Source organism: Macrobrachium rosenbergii, chromosome 51 (assembly GCF_040412425.1).
Source record: "Macrobrachium rosenbergii isolate ZJJX-2024 chromosome 51, ASM4041242v1, whole genome shotgun sequence".
NCBI classification, from domain to species: domain Eukaryota; kingdom Metazoa; phylum Arthropoda; class Malacostraca; order Decapoda; family Palaemonidae; genus Macrobrachium; species Macrobrachium rosenbergii.
In genome coordinates, this window is record NC_089791.1 from 56238326 (window position 1) to 56258113 (window position 19788).

Below are 19788 nucleotides of genomic sequence, written 5' to 3' on the forward strand. Positions count from 1 at the left end.
TGGGGAAGGATATACAGTGTCGTACAATGGCTTAACTTTTTGTAATTTGAAGCACTGTTTAGATGAAATTAAGTCATTCATGATCGGTTTTCTTGTATAACATTTCAAGACTATTTATTTGAATTATTTTTCATATCAAATATTTCAAGTACGCATCAAAGTTTTTCTAAATTTGTAAAATATTTGTGTACATTTGGCCTTACGGTACTACTCAAGTCGAGCGTTTATTGTAAGGGAAAATTACTTCTGGCGCTAATAGTCCCGCTGCCGACAGATGTCACCACAGTATTAGTGACGTCACACTTTCTGAAAGCATTGCTAATGACTCCTTGTTTGTTCCTCAGCTGGTCAGACAAATTGTGATTGTTCAAGTTTTGTCCGGCACGAGGGAGGTGGATTACTTTCGGCGGCTGAAAATTTTAAAAAGTTTTAATAAGCCTTTAATTTATCATTTTGTTCGTGCTATTCACATCGTCTGTTGAACTTCACCTCTCACAGATCAATGAAGAGGCATCGATATTGACAACACAACAAATAGAACTCCATACTGGACATGAATCTGCGCTAAAACGGAGGATACATTATATCAGTGCTTTCCAAAAGTATGAGTGATTGCCAAGGCAATATTAGTGACTTTAGCAGATTTAACTGACAGAACTGGTGAAGTAATTTGTTTCGTTGGCTAATTAGAGGTACGTTTCGTTGGCGGATTTAAGGTTCAGTATGTCGATCTACCCCTTTCAAATTTATAACTCCATTTTTATTTCAATACGCATATGAATGTGCCTCTTGCGATGTTACTAGTGGAATCATTATCTCAAGGAGGACACTGTACCTTTTGAGAATGTGCATTGTAGGGCAAACTGGATTGGTGCCCTTATCTCTTGAGGTATAGGATTTTCCAGAACGAGGAAGGGTACCCGACAAGGTCTCACATATAGATCAAGAGGGGAATTAAATGAAAATTCAGTTGAATGTAATTATTATGGAAATGCCGTCAGTAATATCTTCGAAGGAGAGGGGCCCCAAACTCCAGATTGACATGGAGGATATTAAAGCAGGAAAGTCTGTCAGAATTTTGGCAAGAACACTCACTTTTCTGGTAGCAAATTACTGGAACAACCAGGCTGGAATGTAGTGGAGGCAAATCCAGTAAACCAGTTCAAGACGAGGGTGGATAGCGCTTTGTCAAGAGCAAAATTTTGCTTCAAGAAAATAGACCAGACTGTAAGAAGAGATCTGGAGTTAAAGGCCTAAATCCAATCTGTAAGTATCAGTATATAAAACAAGGCATTTATCGTTCAGTAACATACGTGTCTGGGATGAGTAGTTAATTAAGGGCGATGGGTTACTTAGAATTTTTGGTATAATGAACGGACTGCAATTGGTTCTCCTATACTGGGTGGCCTACCTGCGCGTTTCTACTATAGTAGGCGGTCTACCTGCGTGTTTCTACATTGTTTCGCCGTGTTTAGTACTAGCACCTCGGCGATTAAATGTCCCTAAGTGCACTTGACCACATCTGATCCCTGAGGGGCTAGTACTAAACACGGGGAAACACATTTGATCCCCTAGGTAGACCGCCTACTATAGTAGCACCCTGCGATTCTTCAAATGGTGCGACCATTGTTGACCACCTTTGGTAATAAAGAGGCTCAGGTTAATGAAAACGGGCAGGGTATGGGTTATATTGCAGTGCAAAAATAATTCTTAGACCTATTTGAGGTATGGTAGTGATGATCAACATAACCTTTCTTCGATCGAGCATGTCTTGCTAATGAGGGAAATATAAAATCTGGGTCCGCCATGGAACGGGGCGTATGATTACAAAAACTCGTAATTTGTGCTGTAGTTCTATTTTTTTACAATTTCTGGGATGATGAATTAATGTTCTGTGGCCCTGTCATTTTATAGAGGAGGTGTCTTATATCGCGGTAAGGGGAAATTGTACTGGATGACTATTGATTGCCAGGTCCTCTTGAAATTTTACAAATTGGTCAGAACCTAGAGTTGAGTAAATATGACGAGTTAAACTGCACTCATGACATTTGGAAGGAAAACCGTTTTATAAATATGGTTTAAAGGAAGGCCCACGGCTCTTTTTGACAGTACCCAGTTTAGTGTGAAAGGCAGAGAGAGTGATCAGGCAGGGTGGATAAAGTAGGAAAGTAAGGTTACGTCTGTTATTTTGACTTGTGTGCAAGCCCTAAAGCGGCTGTGAGACGTCTCAAACCGGTGTTTCCTCCTCCAAAATTGTGAAATGTATTCTGACTTATATGAACGTTCTTTGGGAACAAGCCTTTTACTATTGAGCTGGAAGGTATTCCCATTACCTTGAAACACCAACTTTACTGTACATACTGATTATTCATGTCGCCTACCCTCAAGTAAGATTTAACTTAGGAAGTTGCAGAATATACTAAGTAGAGCGGCAAGATTAATAAAGGGTGTTGACCAGCGTGACAGTTTTATTTCTGTATTGTCTGAGCTGCATTGGCTCCCAATTAAAGCAAGAATGATGCTTAAAATATGTGATGACACGCTAAACTATCAAGACCAGTTTTCCAAAATATTTGAGTGACTTGGTGCGTATAATACAGCCAATGGATGGCGTCAACACAAGAATACTTACAGGTGGACTCAAAGTTATTCGAGCCAAGATGCAATTCGAATGTAGACTTTAGAGCCTTTAAATTTGCAGCTTCAAGATCATACAGTAAGTTCCCACACGATATTAGGAAGGCTGAAAATATCAAGTCGTTCAAGAAAAAAAAGACTTCCCTTTTTTCTGAGTGCTGTAACAGTGTAATTTTGACTATTAGTATGGAGTATGCCGTAAATAAAAAAAAAAAAAAACTCATCTTGTCGGCGTTGTGTACATGATGGTTTTTGAGTCTGGGGGCCTTGTAGAGCGCCTTCGGTGGAGTGTGACCTTAGGAAAAAATGACAGTAAGCAGTAAGTGTGGTTTTAGCTTTAATAGTCAGAAATCGGTGTTTGTTGTCTCTGCTTTGTGAAATGGATTCCAGCGATAATTGTTGTCTGAGCCAAGTGCTACTTACAATGTCCTTTTACAGTCTCGTAATGTATGCACTGAGATGAACCTGGGGTATAATGTAAGTTATGTAATAATTTATACATAGTTCAGTATAGTTTTCCAATGTTTTCAGTGAGACTTGGAAAATGTGGCTAATACGAAGACACTTAAGCTGTCTAGTGCAAGATAAATATTATGTTAAGAGATGGCAAATATTGAATGTCGGGAAATAGATATCATCAACTGAACATTCGCTTGGCGAATACATATTTATTGCAGACAATTTGTATGATCATTTTATTGTGGTGCACCTTCGTAATTTCTATAAACAGGAATATTGAGGTTATTATCTGCCAAGCCCATAAGGCACCGATGTGAATTACAGGGTCATTAGGTGTTTGTCTGATAGGTACTAAGTCAAGTGTAAATATGTAACTCCTTTAATAATTTATCAGAAGCTCTGTGGTATATTGAGAGCAGTAGTGGCTGGACATGTTTGACTGGTGCTTCAGCATATTGACGAACCAAGACTTTGTTTTCAAATGGCTGTGTATTAAAAAAAAACTTTAAATTGTGTCAGTGATAATGCATTATGGCTGGTAGAAGGGAACGCTGTTTTGTTCCACTTGCCAGTCCAGTAGAGGAAAAAGTTCAAAAGACTGGGAATGCATAGGATGTGAATGTGATGAACAGTATCATTGAAAGTTTTCTTAGTCGTTTCAGTGATAACATTAGAATATCGTGGCTCTTACTTAATTAAATTGCTTTGATAAAGCTTCGTTCTTTAGCGAATGAATACTAGATATGTAGAATGAAATGCTTGTGAAGGAGGAACCAGATGTAAGATAAAGGGATTGCGGAGCAGGATGGAAAAATTGCTCTACTCTGAGTGTGAGGTTCGAGTCAAATGATGGCTAATTTCCCCAAGGTCGTTGACTTAGATTGATTATATAAAGCAGATTGAATTGATGAAAGTTTAGATTAAGATTACAGCTTCTAATATAAAGAAAAAACTTATGCAGTTCAAGTCACCGAAATTTATTTTTTTTATTAAATTAAGCCAACCTTGTGCTGGCACGGACTCTTGTTCAAGTTAGGTTTATCACTTTAATGAAGTCTGTACAGTTGTAGGTGATATTCTTAGAGCTGTTGGCTGGTAGGAAATGATTACTTAGTAACTACCGTTTTGGGGGATTTTGCACGATATTTTATTTTATTTATTTTTTTTGCATCACTGCCAGTAATAATATGGTTCTGTTGAATTGCTTCTGAGAAGGCGCAATTATTTTGCCCCTCTCTTGTTCAGTCTTTTCATGCTTTATATCCTCCTATTTACTAGTCTCTTCTTTACCCCTTTCCTTGGTGTGAGCAAATTAAAGCCATTTGACCAGCCTCACCACCAGACTATCTCACACTACCACCCCTCACAACCCTACCCCCTCACGACCCCACCCCTCACAACCCCACCCCCTCACAACTCCACCCCTCACAACCCTACCCTCACCCCTCACACCAACACCCCTTACATCACCACGCCCTTCACATCACCTCCCTTACACCACCTCCCCACCTCACACCACCTCCCCTCACACTACCACCCCTCACACTACCACCCCCTCACACTACCACCCCTCACACCACCTCCTCCTCACACCTCCCCTCACACCCCCTCCCTCCTCACACCACCACCTCTCACACCACCACCTCCTCACACCTCCCCCTCGCACGACACCTCACCCTCGCACAATATCTCCCCATCGCACCACCACCCCCTCCTAACACCACCACCCCCTCACACCACCTCCACATCTCGCCACCAATGCCAGTAAACAACACTATCTGACACTGCGATTTTATTGCCGAGTTTAGCAGTAAAATAACTCGGGTCAAGCCAACTTTCCCCACATATCTATTTAAATCAGACATAGTAGACGGCACGGATGTTTCCCTGTTCTGTCAGGCTTTGCCTCATTTCTGCTGCTGGTTTTTCCTTATAACCTTGCTATTTTAAGGAGGCGTGTTCCCCGCTTGCTTTAGTTAAATCTTGGTGTTTTTCTCAATTTTGCCATCTTCAGGTCTGGGTTTTTAAGATGCAACTCACTTTATTTCCTGGGGCCTTTATTTGGGAAAGACCCTGAAAGATCTAAGCACAAACTGGTCAGGACCTCTGCTTTCAATTCGATGGCAGTGTTCTCCTCGCTCAAATGGGAAATTAGACTCATTCTTTCTGCCTGTATATAGGATGAAGGGCCTCGTGCACATATAAAAGGCGAGATAAGAGTCTGCAAAATGCCAGGGACAAAAATTAAGGACCTGGAAGAATTTTGCTTTCGAGATTCTTCCATAGAGAGAGAGAGAGAGAGAGAGAGAGAGAGAGAGAGAGAGAGAGAGAGAGAGAGAGAGAGAGAGAGAGAGAGGGTGTTTTTTGTAGAGAGTCCGTTTGTGTTTTAGAGAGACAGACAGACAGTGTGAGAGAGAGAGAGAGAGAGAGAGAGAGAGAGAGAGAGAGAGAGAGAGAGAGAGAGAGAGAGATGAGTTTGTATGATTTGTAAATAATACAACCCTGGGAAGTATTCATTTTGACAAAGTACTGGTCACGAATGGAGGAAATATGGTATTTCTATAAAGGTGACTAAAACATACGTCAGCTGAGAGTGACCCTTCAAGAACTTAAGCCATAAAGAATAAAATCAATAAGATGAATCTTACGGCAATAAGTCTTCAGGGCGAATAAGCATGTTGGGTGACGGCACTGAAATCCCATTACATTGTGACTAATTTGGGGAAGGTGGTCTTAAAAAGTTTGCCATAAGTTGTTGTAATATTTTGTGTTTGTCTCATTCAAATTAAGAACTGGGGGGAATTTAAGAGTGGACTGTTTATCGCTCATTCGTGTCGTTTATACACAGTACATGCGTTTGTATGCCTGGTATGTAAACTGCATATCTATTTATAATCTAGCCTTGTAGCTCTGACAAGCAGTAAAATGCAGATGAATAAGATGTCTATCAGTTCTTTGTAGGCAACGTTTCCTTGACCCTAATTTGCTTCAAAGTAGTCTAAATTATTCATGAAAATTTTAAAACTAGTTGTCGGCCTCTTCACTCATCACTGTTGATTTGCTCATGGTGACAACACTAAGCTCAGTCGATATCACTTCCAGATATATGTGCTTCTGATTGGAAGAATTGTCATAGTTCTTGCGGGTCTGCTGAGGAAGGAGGGCCAAGACCATGCGTGTTTCATTTTTATTAAGTGCTTCCGATTTTAACTTTTCATGTATTCTCCCTTATTTTAAAACTACGAGAATGAAAGGAGCCTTCATTTGTGAGGACTAGTGTGAAGGGCTCTTTTTGTGTGTCATTCTTACTATATTCTTTAAATCGAGTTTCATTTCTTTCCAACTTTTATTCATTTCATACCTCCCCAATCTGTTTATCTCGCTTTTGGGAATATTGTCGTGCATTTTTCCTCAGTAGGGAAAGAAAGGTAGAACTGTTAATCAACTATTTTATAAGGGAGGTGGTTTGGTGATAAGTGGGAGGGTGGTTCTCCTTGTGTTTCGCCAAGTGCCTCGCTTTAGTCTTCCCCAGTTATGTTCTAGTCTTCCCAGGTTATGCTCCAAGGATGGAGGTGATAGGATGGTTGCAGTTTCCTTTGTTTGTGCCCAGTTTCTGCAAAACCTCGTTATTTTGAATCTGTCAATAGACAGGTAAATAAATGCTTTATTTATTACCAAAGGATCCGAGTTTTGGAAATGAATGTATAATTTGGATAACTCTTTCAGTTTTTGGAAGTTTTACAATCTGACCTCATACTAATGGAGGCAAATAGAGTAGGCAGCCTGGATATGTTGACATAATTATCATTATCAAATGTAAAGCAGTACTGGTATATCAAGTAACTTAAGACTCTTCGTTTCAGACTGATCAAGAGAGGCAGGAGCCATTGTACAGGATCTGAGGCTGTTAATCCATAGAGATGATAATCGTCCACCTGTGCGGGCCACTAAGTGACTGAAGGTGAGTGAAAGAAACTTGTCAAATGAAATCGAGGAAAAGCTTTTATTTCCTAGTATGTGAAAACCGAAACAGTGTTTCATGACTTGCAAAACTTTCTCATTTTGGTACAGCATTAAGGTCGAGAATTTAGTCCTGGATTACGAGTGTTAAGAATGAGTGTTAAGAAGCTTTTACATCGCTTTGCTTAAAACTCTGGTTAGTCGTCAAAGAAAATAAGCAACTTGAAAGTGAAGGCTGCTGAACATCAGAGGAAGCTAAAACGCTCGCGTCTAAAGAAGTGCATATTAAACAAGTTTCTCCTTGTCGCCAGAATCTTAGTTGCTTTGACAATGAATGCAAGGAATGAAATGCTCTCAAAGGGAGGGGTTGAGAAATTGTATGTGGTTAGCGCTCTCCGTACTGACACAGCCTGATAGTTATTTTCAAAGTCCAAAGAGAGTGTGTAGATCTTGGTTATTTTAAGGTCTGAGTTGGCTCAAAGTTTAGTGATTTTAATATTAATACCGTGTACGTCAAATTAGTTTTCAGGCACGTGGAAAGGTGCAAGCCTTAATAGTTGGAATGATAACGCGCGCTCTCTCTCTCTCTCTCTCTCTCTCTCTCTCTCAATAGTTTTTAAATGTCTAAATGAACTGAGGTGTAACTTTAGTGTGATACTATAAGTTATTTCCCACTTTCAGATGAACGCTCCCATCCCGAGGGTCTCTCTCCAAGAAGTTCCCGTCCTTCGACAAACAATTACGAGGAAACCGAAGGAAACAAAGTAAGGGTCAAGGTTAATCCTGTAGATGATGTTGGTTGTTACACTGTAATCTCATACATCAATCCTTAGCTTTCTTTTAACCTTAGAACCTTCTGATACCCTCGTATGAAACTTCAGTTTTGGTGGCTGGGTAGATTGAAAAACTTAAGTGGAATATTTAGATATTTTAGTTATTATTTTTTCATTTTAGTTGCAGGTCTCACTAAATTTGGAGATAGTATGCGTAGAAAAACGTAAAAGCGAATTTATCGAATCTTAATAGTCTTTCAAAAACGCTGAAAATGTCGTTCCTTCAGATAGGTACAAATTTAGGAAATAAAAAAATCCCATGGTTATTGCTGAAGGAAGTGAAGCTTCGATACTTTCTAGGGGGTATAGAATAACAAAGTGTCAATGTTGCGAAAGTTTTCTATGGAACAGTGAAGTAGTTTGACATATGAACGGAGAGATACTGTTAGTCACTTGACCTTATGTATTGGACGGGAGGAAACACCCTAAACGTCTCGGCTGAGGTCTTTGTTGCATTGAAGGTCAAGATGGCTTCATGAATGTGATCAGCATCTTAATATCAAACGAGTTTCTGCATTCAGAGCAGAATGAAAGGAGAGCATTTCTCAGCTGAAAATTTAAGGTTGTTAAAATCCTGACTGACTGCATGAAAATTTGTTGGGAGCCATTTCAAATTTAGAGAAGTTGGTGTAAGGAATAGGCCTCAGTTGCGGCTTAAGTTCGTCCGTGATATTAGCCATTGCACTGAAAATGAAACACGTATCAAAACAGGTATCAAAAATAGAATTTTAAAAGGGGGAATGAATATCATTTGTACTAATAACTGTAGGAATTAAGAAAACTGAATTGTCAGAAAAAGGAAGAGTTTTGCATAATTTATTCTTTTAAGTTATCGTAGGATATCTTCGGATGCGTGAATCAGAACTATTGAAGGATGACGTCTGAAGAGTGGAAGGGCATGAGGAGGAGTCTGGCTGACCTTTGACAGTGTCATTGTACATATGAGATTTCTTAAAAAGTAAAGTGCTAAAGTAATGCTTTTTTATCTGTATCGGTATCATTCACCCAAGTCTCGCTATCATAAAATATCTCACAAGTAGTTAAATTCCTAATGTTAGATAGTTATCGCCCACTCTCAACAGTCCAAGCAGAAAACGACTAATGTGGAAAGGGTTTAATGCTTTCAGTATTTTGACCATTCTCAAATTTATAAAGAAGACTAAGAGTTACAAGCAACGAATGCAGGAAAATTCAGTATTTATTTAGTTTACACATAGCAGTTAGCAAGCAACGGTAGCAGAGTCAGGAAAGGAGCGATTCAGGGGAAACTAAAGTACTGTCTTAGAGAGAAACGGCGCTTTCCTTTTATTTTATTAATAATGACCAGGATGTTTCTACATTGCTTAGCAAGTTTCTCAAACCGAGGTTTAATTTCCTTTTCCAAAGCAACTATGATTGTTAAATTAACGTACTAAAAGTGAATGAGTATTTTGGTTTATCACCTATACCGAGGTCGATAATCGTCTTCCAGACAGGAAACGCATCATTTTATGCAAACTTTTTCCTTGAGGTCTCTTTCTTCACACTTTGCCTTGCGAACCATCCGGCTAAACTCCCATCATGTCTACGTCGTTTTTCTATGATTTCCTGTGCCTCTTTACAGGACGCCTTCCTCCGTATTCCATGTATACGACTTCTCTGACTAGGATCTCTTCATCTCGTTTCATATGGACCAATCCATTTTAGTCTTTTCTCCAGCCGCTGGACATCACATCTTTCTGAGACTTCCTCATTTTGGTTTTTATTGGTATTTTGGCAATGAACTTTAGCATAACGATGCCTTTTCAAAATCTCGATTTCTTTGTTAGTGCTGTGTATCTGCTGTTTAAAGTAGCACAGGCTTTCTGGAAGTCATAAGCTTTTGCCTTGTCTATTAATGTGGTATTTGCATTTAAAATTGGCCTCCTCTCTCTCTCTCTCTCTCTCTCTCTCTCTCTCTCTCTCTCTCTCTCTCTCAATGCCTGCTTCACAGTCCAGTGTCTCTCCAAAGAACAGAAATGTTTGACCTCTCTCGGGACCTGCTCTTCTACCACAACAGCATGTACCCCTTCGTTCTCACTTCCATTCTCAATTTGGGCATCGAAATTCTTAATCCGTGTATAATTCGTAATCATGAGCTAAAAGCAGTAGGAGGACAGATCACTGATAATCTGGCTGGAGTTTATGAAACCTGAATAGAAATGATAGATTCTGTGCATTGTGCATGCGATGAGTTCGTCCTCATACCTTTCCAGCAGTATGTACCAAGGCTACTTTCCTGACTATACATTTTCCTTTTTTTTTTTTTCCAGTCACCATGAGCTTTGTTTTGCGTACATTTACTTCCAGGTTTCTCATATCCATTTCGTTCTTCCATCTTTTAAACTTCTGTGTAAGCCCTTTCTCTTTTTCTCCTTTTACCATCAGCCTAACTGCATATAACAGCTCGCAGGAGCCTTTTACGCTGCACTCATTTTGTAGGTAATATAAATCAGTAATTCTTCAAAGACCCCTGCCTCTGGGGCACAAGAAGATGGTTAGCTCAGAATCTTTTTGGTGTCGTCTGCCTTCTTCATGACCACTTTAAAGAGTTGAATACTCAGTGCCATCTCAAGATCTACAAATATGTGGTATAAGCTTTTCCTCTTGGCATGATGCTTTCCCTACTTCAGCCTCTGTTGCTGACACCTCTGGCAAGAAACCAGATTATACTCGATTAGTACAATTTTTCTTGGCGTTTCCTTCAGCACCTTTCCCAGCATTGTCATGGAATGTGGAAAAAATCTTGTTCCGCTAAAATTGTAACATTTTGGTTCATCCCTTTTTTCTTTGTAAATCATTACTATCATAATTTTGTTTCCACACTTCAGATTATATCCATTTCTTTATCAAGTTTTCATATGTTCTGGTCGCCTTATCACTCGGTGAAAGGCTTTGCGTGTACTCTGAGCAAATCACATGCTATTACCAATGGTCCAGGGGCTTTTCCTCTTGATTAGTTTACAAGGGGGCCTTGTAAATTTTTCTGTAAAGTATTTTCTGTGTCACGCTGTCATACCAGATTCCTTTTTTTGATAATTCTTTGGATTTTCAAAATACTGCCTTGGCCGTTAAAAGTGTGAGCGTTTATTTTCTCCATATTCATCTTTCGTAGGCCTTGCTCCTGTCACTTCTTTTCCATTCTGAGAAATTTTCGTTTTTTTTTCTGCCGTATTAAGGTTTTGCTTCCATTCCTCTCATCCCTTGAAGTTTCCCATCGTCTCTTCTTTGGTTCTTTTTCTTTGATTCAACACCCCCTTCTCTCTCTCTCTCTCTGTCTTTTGATTCAACGCCCCCCCCCTCCCCTTTCTCTCTCTCTCAATATCCTGTCTCTAATGTTGCACCGTATGATAAATGGTGCAATATTTGATATTTTTTTATACTGATTTTTGACTGTCATTTTTCACTTTAAATGTATTTATTATTTTGGTGTCGTCTTCAAATCAGTTTACAGCAGTGTCTGTTGTACTGAGCATACCTTGCATGGTCTTAGTACAATCCTTTTCTTAATGCTGACTGTACTCACCCTAATTTAATTTGTTTCAATTCTTGTGTTTTACTGACTTATTTTTAATCCTAACATCCCACTTATGCCACATCTGCCATTCTACCTTTGGCCAATGTGTTCAGTCTGTTTGATCTTATTTGGTTGCCTTTCTACCAAAACATTTTCCATTTTGCGCCAGTTCTTTTCCTTATTTCCTGTAACGTAAATAAGCGCTCATATTTATCCTGAAGTCTTTCCACCATTTTCTTACCTTTTCCCTCTATTGTTTCATCATGTATGTGCGCATTTTTACTGAAATTACTTTATATCTGTTTGCCCCTACGATTATTCTCAACCTCTGCTTTCTAGAGGAACAGTTATGCAGAAGAGATTTGTTTATTTCTGAAATAAAAGTGAAGTGAACAGGGCTCGAGATAAGGGGTGTCGAGGTGACATGAATCACGATCTCGGAGATGCAGGTTCATACTTACAGATAATGAATATCATTGGTAAGGACAAGAAAATAAAGATCGTAAGGAAAGAAGACTGTAATTAGATTTTTATTAACAAGTAAAATGTTAAAAGGCTGAATTCCATCATCTCTCAAGCGTAAAATATCATCCAGAAAGGTCGTGCTTTACCATCGACTGGAAGCCATTCTACGGTTTTCCAGTATCCAGGGGCATTTTTGAAAACTATTAAGTTTAAAGATATGTAGTTTTAAACGAGCCAGGCATTGGTTGCTATAATACACACCTAGTCTAAGAGGGACTACCACCTTTTAGTTTGCATTAAATAGAAAGGTATTTATAGTATAGTGTTCTTCCCAACTTTTCTTGAGTTTGGAGTTTAGGCTCTATGTTTCAGGTGGTACTTCTTGAGATCCAAATTTCCTTGTCCTTATCAGTGACATTCATTATTTGAAAATATGAACCATTTCTGAGATATCTTTGTGACCTTTGACATCCCTTGTCTCGAGTGCTTTTCACTTCTCTTTTCTTTAAGAATTAAACTACTCTCTTCAGAAAGCTGTTCCCCCAGATATGGTTTCTTCAGTATTTAAATACGGGTACATTGCCTGGTACATTGCCTTCACTAGTTCGTCTGGTCGCCTTTGAAAGGTTACATTGGTTACTTTAGCTCGAAAAAACTATTTAAATTCCAGTACGCTGTTAAGGGAAATACGAATTTGATTACAATCTGCCATTCATCATAAAACTTTGATTAACTTTCACTGTCTTGTTCACATTTTTAAGAAAAATTTGTAAAGAAAAGGTTACCAAGAAAGAATGTATGTTTTGAGTCAATACCCGTTCCACAAGATTGCTAAGAATCATAGCAGGCTTCACTAAAGCTCGGTATCTTAGAAATCGTTGATGGCAAGGTCCAAAGGCCATGGTTAACGCTTGACATACGCATTCCCTTACCCGGACCTGGAATTTGAATGAGTCAACACTTGACCCATGTAGACATTATGAAAAGTATGTATAAATAATGTGGTATAACGAGAGTGAGCTAGAGAGTGGAATAAGTGCCAGTTACAATGCTGAGTGGTGTTCGTAAAGTGAAAATGAAATTGTATGTCAAGAGAATTATAAAAATGGAATGAGGAGGGGTTTAGACTGTTTAAAAGAAAAAGATAGAGGTGATACACAGGAATTTAGAGTTTACAAGGACAAGCAAGACATTTTTCAACATGGTTGCCGAGCTTTTCTGGCTGAAAGCGGGAACTTTTAGACCGAATAGACAGCGTAGGAAAGGAGGACATAGGTTAAGTTGATTCCGCAGGTTCTGTCTGTTCAGTTTACGAGTTGTTTGCACGATCAACAGAATAATATTGAAAGTCACTCTTCATATGATATACACAACTGCAACGTAAAAATGTACACTGTCCAATATACATATACTCCAATTACAATATTACATGAAATCTCCTGTAACTATGTTCCTCAAATTGTTTAACATTCAAAATATTTTTGTAAAATACATCATTCTTATACCCAATTGCTTTCTCGGCCATCTTGAATTTTTTTATTTCTATTTTACAAATGTTCATCATACAACCTTTTACCTTATATTTAATGAAAAGAAAAATAACATCGGGCTTTTAATCTGTAGCCATACACAATACTTAGTCATTAACATTCAAAATATTTTTGTAAAATACACCTTAGAAAAAAGTGCTTCATTTTTTAACTTATAACGCAATTAGTATGTGTAATCCTCCCTCTCTCTCGGGCTACAAAGGTCTACATTGGGGATAGCATCTGGAGAGGTATTTTGGGGAAGTAACTTTTATGAACTGAGACAGAGAGAGAGAGAGAGAGAGAGAGGAGAGAGAGAGAGAGAGAGAGAGAGAGAGAGAGAGAGAGTTAGTTTCAACAAGCAACACTAGTAGTGTAGCGTTTTATTGTAATGAAACATAATTCTTTTATTAGTCTAAAATATAGCTCGATTTATACAATGTTGTCGTAGCTTTCCAGAGGAAGATTAATGATTTACTAGAGATGCAAGTACATACCGCGAAGTTCCAAGGGACCCAACATCTAAGATAAATAAAACTTTCAACGGCAAAATGAAGAAATTTCCAAAGGACTGTCCAGACATAAAATCCTCCTACATTTATAGACCTTGGAAAAGACTGACCTGAGAAACCGCTGAGGTCAACCTTAAGCTCCATGGGGTCAGTGTGATATAGATTGTCCAGATGGCTAGCTTCAATAAAACAATGTTGACTTAACTTACAAACTGAGGAATGAAGGTTCTAATTTTAAACTCATTAGTTTTGACGTTATTTATTTTTTTTTACAAAGGTTCCCATATCAGGTTAGTGGTATCTCTCCGTGGAAAAACTTCATATCTGTTTACCTTTTAACATCGACAAATCTATTGAGCTTATTAAGCTTTGTATCGTGAACAACTGTTTTACAGTAGAAGGCAGGTGTTTTAAACATATTTGGTATAGCTATGGGGAATCCTTTGTCTCTTGTTCTTTCCGGTTTGTACATCGAATTTTACGAGAACAGGATATTGCCTAGTAAATATAGAATCCTTTGTTCTGGCTGAGGTATGTTGACGATTTTCTAGTTTTCTGGTCATTAAATGAAAACTCTGGTATTTTTGAAGCGTTTAAATAATTTTGTCACTTCAATTACATTCAAAATAGAAGAAAATAACTGCATTCCTTTTCTTGATGTACTAGTAATTAATTCTAATAACATTGAAATTTTCAATAAATCTGCTCAAATTGTTGGATATGTACAATATTTCTATATCCATCATTCATCTGTTAGATTATCTGTATTTAATAGTATGTTCCTTAGAGCCTCGAATATATGAGCCTGAGTGTTTGGAGGAAAAAATTACCCGGTATTTATGCAATTGGTAAAAGGTTATGTTACCCAACTTATTTTTTAGACGCTGCATTAAGGAAGGCTAGAAAGTATTTATGGCCCAGCGGTTAGGAAAGTTTAAGGGAGCCTTTGCCCTCGTAAGAGAAGAAAGATAGCAGTTATTTTTAAATTACTCTCAATAATAATGTTTTTTTTGCTTGTAATACGTACTTTTAAAAACTAACAATTAGATGGTTGATCTTTCAATTAGCTGGTTGATCTTTCAATTAGATGGTTAATTTTTTTTTTTAATTAGATGGTTGATCTTTATTGTTTAAGTATTTTTTATAGGATGAATGTAATGTAAAAAAAAAAAGTATTTGTACCTTTTCTCTATTTTACTGTGATCATGTCTTGAAAAATAAACGAAAGCTCGGTGCCTCCGAATTTTCCTTTCATCTTTCCTACCAGTACATTGTGTATGATTAGGGGGTCTGTTGTAGTGTGGGTAATACGGTTGTAAATGTCGTTAAGATATGTAATGAAAGTCGAAAATATTATAACAGCACGTGCCTTAAGTGCATGTTGTGGCGTACTTTGCGATGAAGAATACGAAACAAAAACATTTCACAGAAGATCCATTTGCGTGAATAGACTAAGAAGACCCATTTGCACGACTAGATCACTGAAAGGATAATTATAAGTAAATGGACTAATGCAGACTACGGAACTAAACAGGTTAATGGGCTAATGCAGACTAAGGGAGCTAAAAAAGTTAATGGACTAATGGCAGGCTAAGGGAGCTAAAAAAAGCACGGACTAATGCAGACTAAGGAGCTAAAAAAGCAATGAACTGACGCAGACTAAGGGAGCTAAAAGGTTAATGGACCAATGCAGACTAAGGAGTTAATGGACTAAAAGGCTAAGTAAAAAAGCAATGGACTAATACAGGCTAAGGAGCTAAAAAGTTAATGGACTAATGCAGACTAAGGGAGCTAAAAAGCACGAACTGATGCAGAGCTAATGAGCCAGGCAGACTGAATGACTATGCACTAAGGGAGCTAAAAAGTAATGAACTGAATGCAGACTAAGAGACTGGGAGCTAAAAAAGTTAATGGACTAATGCAACTTGGGATGGACAGCAGGCTAAGGGAGCTAAAAAAGTTAATGAACTGAATGGACTTGATGCAGACTTAAGGGAGCTAAAAAGAATGGACTAATGCAGACTAAGAGACAAAAAGTAATGACTAACGGGACTAAAAAAAAAGTTAATGGACTAATGCAGACTAAGGGAGCTAAAAAAGTTAATGGACTGATGCAGACTAAGGGAGCTAAAAAAGTTAATGAACTGATGCAGACTAAGGGAGCTAAAAAGGTTAATGGACTGATGCAGACTAAGGGAGCTAAAAAAGTTAATGAACTGATGCAGACTAAGGGAGCTAAAGAAGGTAATGAACTGATGCAGAGTAAGGGAGCTAAAAAGGTTAATGGACTAATACAGACTAAGGGAGCTAAAAAAGTTAATGGACTCATGCAGGCTAAGGGAGCTAAAAAATTTAATGGACTAATGCAGGCTAAGGGAGCTAAAAAAGTTAATGAACTGATGCAGACTAAGGGAGCTAAAAACGTTAATGGACTGGTGCAGACTAAGGGAGCTAAAAAAGTTAATGGACTGACGCAGACTAAGGGAGCTAAAAAGGTTAATGGACTGACGCAGACTAAGGGAGATAAAAAAAGTTAATGAACTGATGCAGACTAAGGGAGCTAAAAAAAAGTTAATGAACTGATGTAGACTAAGGGAGCTAAAAAGGTTAATGGACTACTGTAATGCAGACTAAGGGAGCTAAAAAAGTTAATGGACTAATGCAGACTAAGGGAGCTAAAAAAGTTAATGGACTAATGCAGACTACGGGAGCTAAAAAAGTTAATGGACTGATTGGACTGATCCAAACTAAGGAAGCTAAAAAACTTAACTGATGCAGACTAAGGGAGCTAAAAAGGTTAATGGACTAATGCAGACTAAGGGAACTAAAAAAGTTAATGAACTGACGCAGACTAAGGGAGCTAAAAAAGTTAATGGACTAATGCAGGCTAAGGGAGCTAAAAAGTTAATGAACTGATGCAGACTAAGGAGCTAAAAAGTTAATGAACTTGATGCAGACCAGAGCTAAAAAGTTAATGGACCTATGCAGCACTTATGGAGCTAAAAAGTTAATGGACTAATGCAGGCTAAGGGAGCTAAAAAGTTAATGGACTGATGCAGACCAAGGAGCAAAAAAGTAAATGAACTGATGGTGACTCATGGGAGCCAAAAGGTTAATGGACTTATGCAGATTAAGGAACTAAAAAGTTAATGAACTGATGCAGATTAAGGGCTGAAGAAGGTAATGGAATTGATGCAGACCATAAGGAGCTAAAAAGGTTAATAAACTGATGCAGACTAAGGGAGCTTTTAAAAAGGTAATGAACCATGAGACTAAGGAGCTAGTGGCGAATGAACTGATGCAGAGTAAGGAGCCAAAAAGGTTAATGGACTAATGCAGACTAAGGGAGCTAAAAGTTAATGGACTAATGGACGGCAGGAGCTAAAAAGAAGGAACTAATGCAGACTAAGGAGCTAAAAAGTTAATGAACTGATGCAGACTAACAGAGCTAAAAAGTTAATGAATTGATGCAGACTACAAGTCAAAAAGTTAATGTACTAATGCAGACTAAGGGAACTGGAAAAAGTTAATGAAATGATGCAGGACTAAGGAACCAAAAAAGCTAATCACGTAATGCCAAGGGAGCAAAAGTTAATGGACTAATGCAGACTACTTACTACGTTTTTAACGTGCATTTTTTTCCCTTTATTATATGGGGTAAGCACGATGCCTTCTTTTGAAGGACTTGGATGCAGACTAAGGGAGCTAAAAAATTTAATGAACTGATGCAGACTCATGAGCCAAAAAGAATGGACTAATGCAGACTAAGAGACTAAGGGAGCTAAAAGCAGGACTAATGCAGACTAAGAGACTCAAGGAGCTAAAAAGTTAATTAACTCAATGCAGACTAAGAGACTCAAGGGAGCTAAAAAAGTAATGGACTAATGCATCAAGAGACTATGAGCCAAAAGTTGACTAATGCAGACTAAGAGCTAAAAAGTTGATGACTAATGCAGACCAGACTAAGGAGCTAAAAAGTTGATGGACTAATGCAGACTAAGAGAGCTAAAAAAGTTAATGGACTAATGCAGGCTAAGGGAGCTAAAAAACTGAATGAACTGATGCAAACTAAGGGAGCTAAAAACGTTAATGGACTAATGCAGACTAAGAGACTAAGGGAGCTAAAAAAGTTAATGGACTAATGCAGACTAAGGGAGCTAAAAAATTGAATGAACTGATGCAGACTAAGGGAGCTAAAAAAGTTAATGGACTAATGCAGACTAAGAGACTGAGGGAGCTAAAAAAGTGAATGGACTAATGCAGACTAAGAGACTGGGAGCCAAAAAAGCACGGACTCAATGCAGACTAAGGGAGCCAAAAAGCAATGAACTGATGCAGACCATGGGAGCTAAAAAAAAGTTAATGGACTGATGCAGACTAAGGGGAGCAAAAGTAATGGACTAATGCAGACTAAGGGAGCTAAAAAAGTTAATGGACTGATGCAGACTAAGGGAGCTAAAAAGGTTAATGGACTAATGCAGACTAAGGGAGCTAAAAAAGTTAATGGACTAATGCAGGCTAAGGGAGCTAAAAAAGTTAATGGACTGATGCAGACTAAGGGAGCTAAAAAGGTTAATGGACTAATGCAGACTAAGGGAGCTAAAAAAGTTAATGGACTAATGCAGGCTAAGGAGCTAAAAAAGTTAATGGGCTAATGCAGACTAAGGGAGCTAAAACAGCTAATGTACTGATGCAGACTAAGGGAGTTAAGAAAGTTAATGGACTAAAGCAGACTAAGGGAGCTAAAATGTCTTCAGAGTTTTTTGATACAGGTTGTTGCGTATTTTTCCACTTTTAATATAATGGGCCTAGATTTTGGTAACGATTTGAAGGGTCGTCTTGTTTAAAAATATTTACTGTATTACGTCTATAACTTTAGTTTGGTTTTGTTTTTTCTTAGAGTAATGAATAGTTTTCCACAGCCGTAACAGGCGAACGGAACATGGTAAAATAAACTTGTAAGGAACAGCCAATCAAATTTCTTAATGATCTTTTTGGGTAAGAAAATGTATTTTCACGATTACACAGGTATTATTTGACAAAGTAATAATAGCTTTTCTTTCGAGTGACGACGTCTGTGCAACCTGGATTTTTTTTTATCTTTGCCCAGAATTGGCGGAAATATTCGGCCCTTTCGATTATCTATCGCAAAGTAGATCACAATCTAGGTATATGCAGAATTGGCGGAAAGACAATCTTTCGATTATCTATCGCAAAGTAGATCACAATCTAATAAGGTAGAGGATATAGTTTTGATGTATTGGCGGTACCTGTTGACTCATTGTAAGGAGAACTTCTTGTACTGCAAAAGTAGTCATTTTTGGACCATCTGAATTGGATATTTTGGCATTATGAACAATTGAAGTGATCCAAATACGAGATGATTTTAGGTAGGAGTTGGTAAAGTTACTGAAGTGTATTTATACTAATGAAGAGGATATTTCAGAAACAAGTGGAGAAGGAACGACGGAGTGAGAGTCACCATGAAGAGGATATTTCAGAAACAAGTGAAGAGAAGGAACGACGGAGTGAGAGTCACCATTCTGTCCGACTGTTCTACTTTCGAGGATATTTCAGAAACAAGTGAAGAGAAGGAACGACAGAGCGAGAGTCACCATTCTGGTCCGAATTGTATTTCAGAAACAAGTGAAGAGAGAACACGGAGCAGTCCCCAGTCCGACTGTTCTACTTTCGAAAGATCAGAAAAAAGTGAACCTACTACTACAGTCAGCGTAAAATTATCTTGATTTGGTAAATTTAAACCATTCCATTTAATCAGGATCATGTACTGGAGTATTTAACCAGACAAGAGGAGCATATCTTGGCAGTTGAAAAGTTCAGAAAATGGAAATTGAAGG

The 19788-nt window shown here is 38.2% G+C and overlaps 1 long non-coding RNA gene across 1 annotated transcript; it reads left to right on the top strand.

Moving 5' to 3' along the window:
* The first annotated feature begins 387 nt into the window (after positions 1 to 387).
* On the top strand, positions 388 to 19546 carry LOC136833557 (uncharacterized). The gene is made up of 4 exons (XR_010851505.1): positions 388 to 1266; positions 6960 to 7057; positions 7738 to 7820; positions 19377 to 19546. It is a non-coding gene; the product is annotated as an uncharacterized lncRNA (long non-coding RNA).
* The last annotated feature ends 242 nt before the right edge of the window (positions 19547 to 19788 follow it).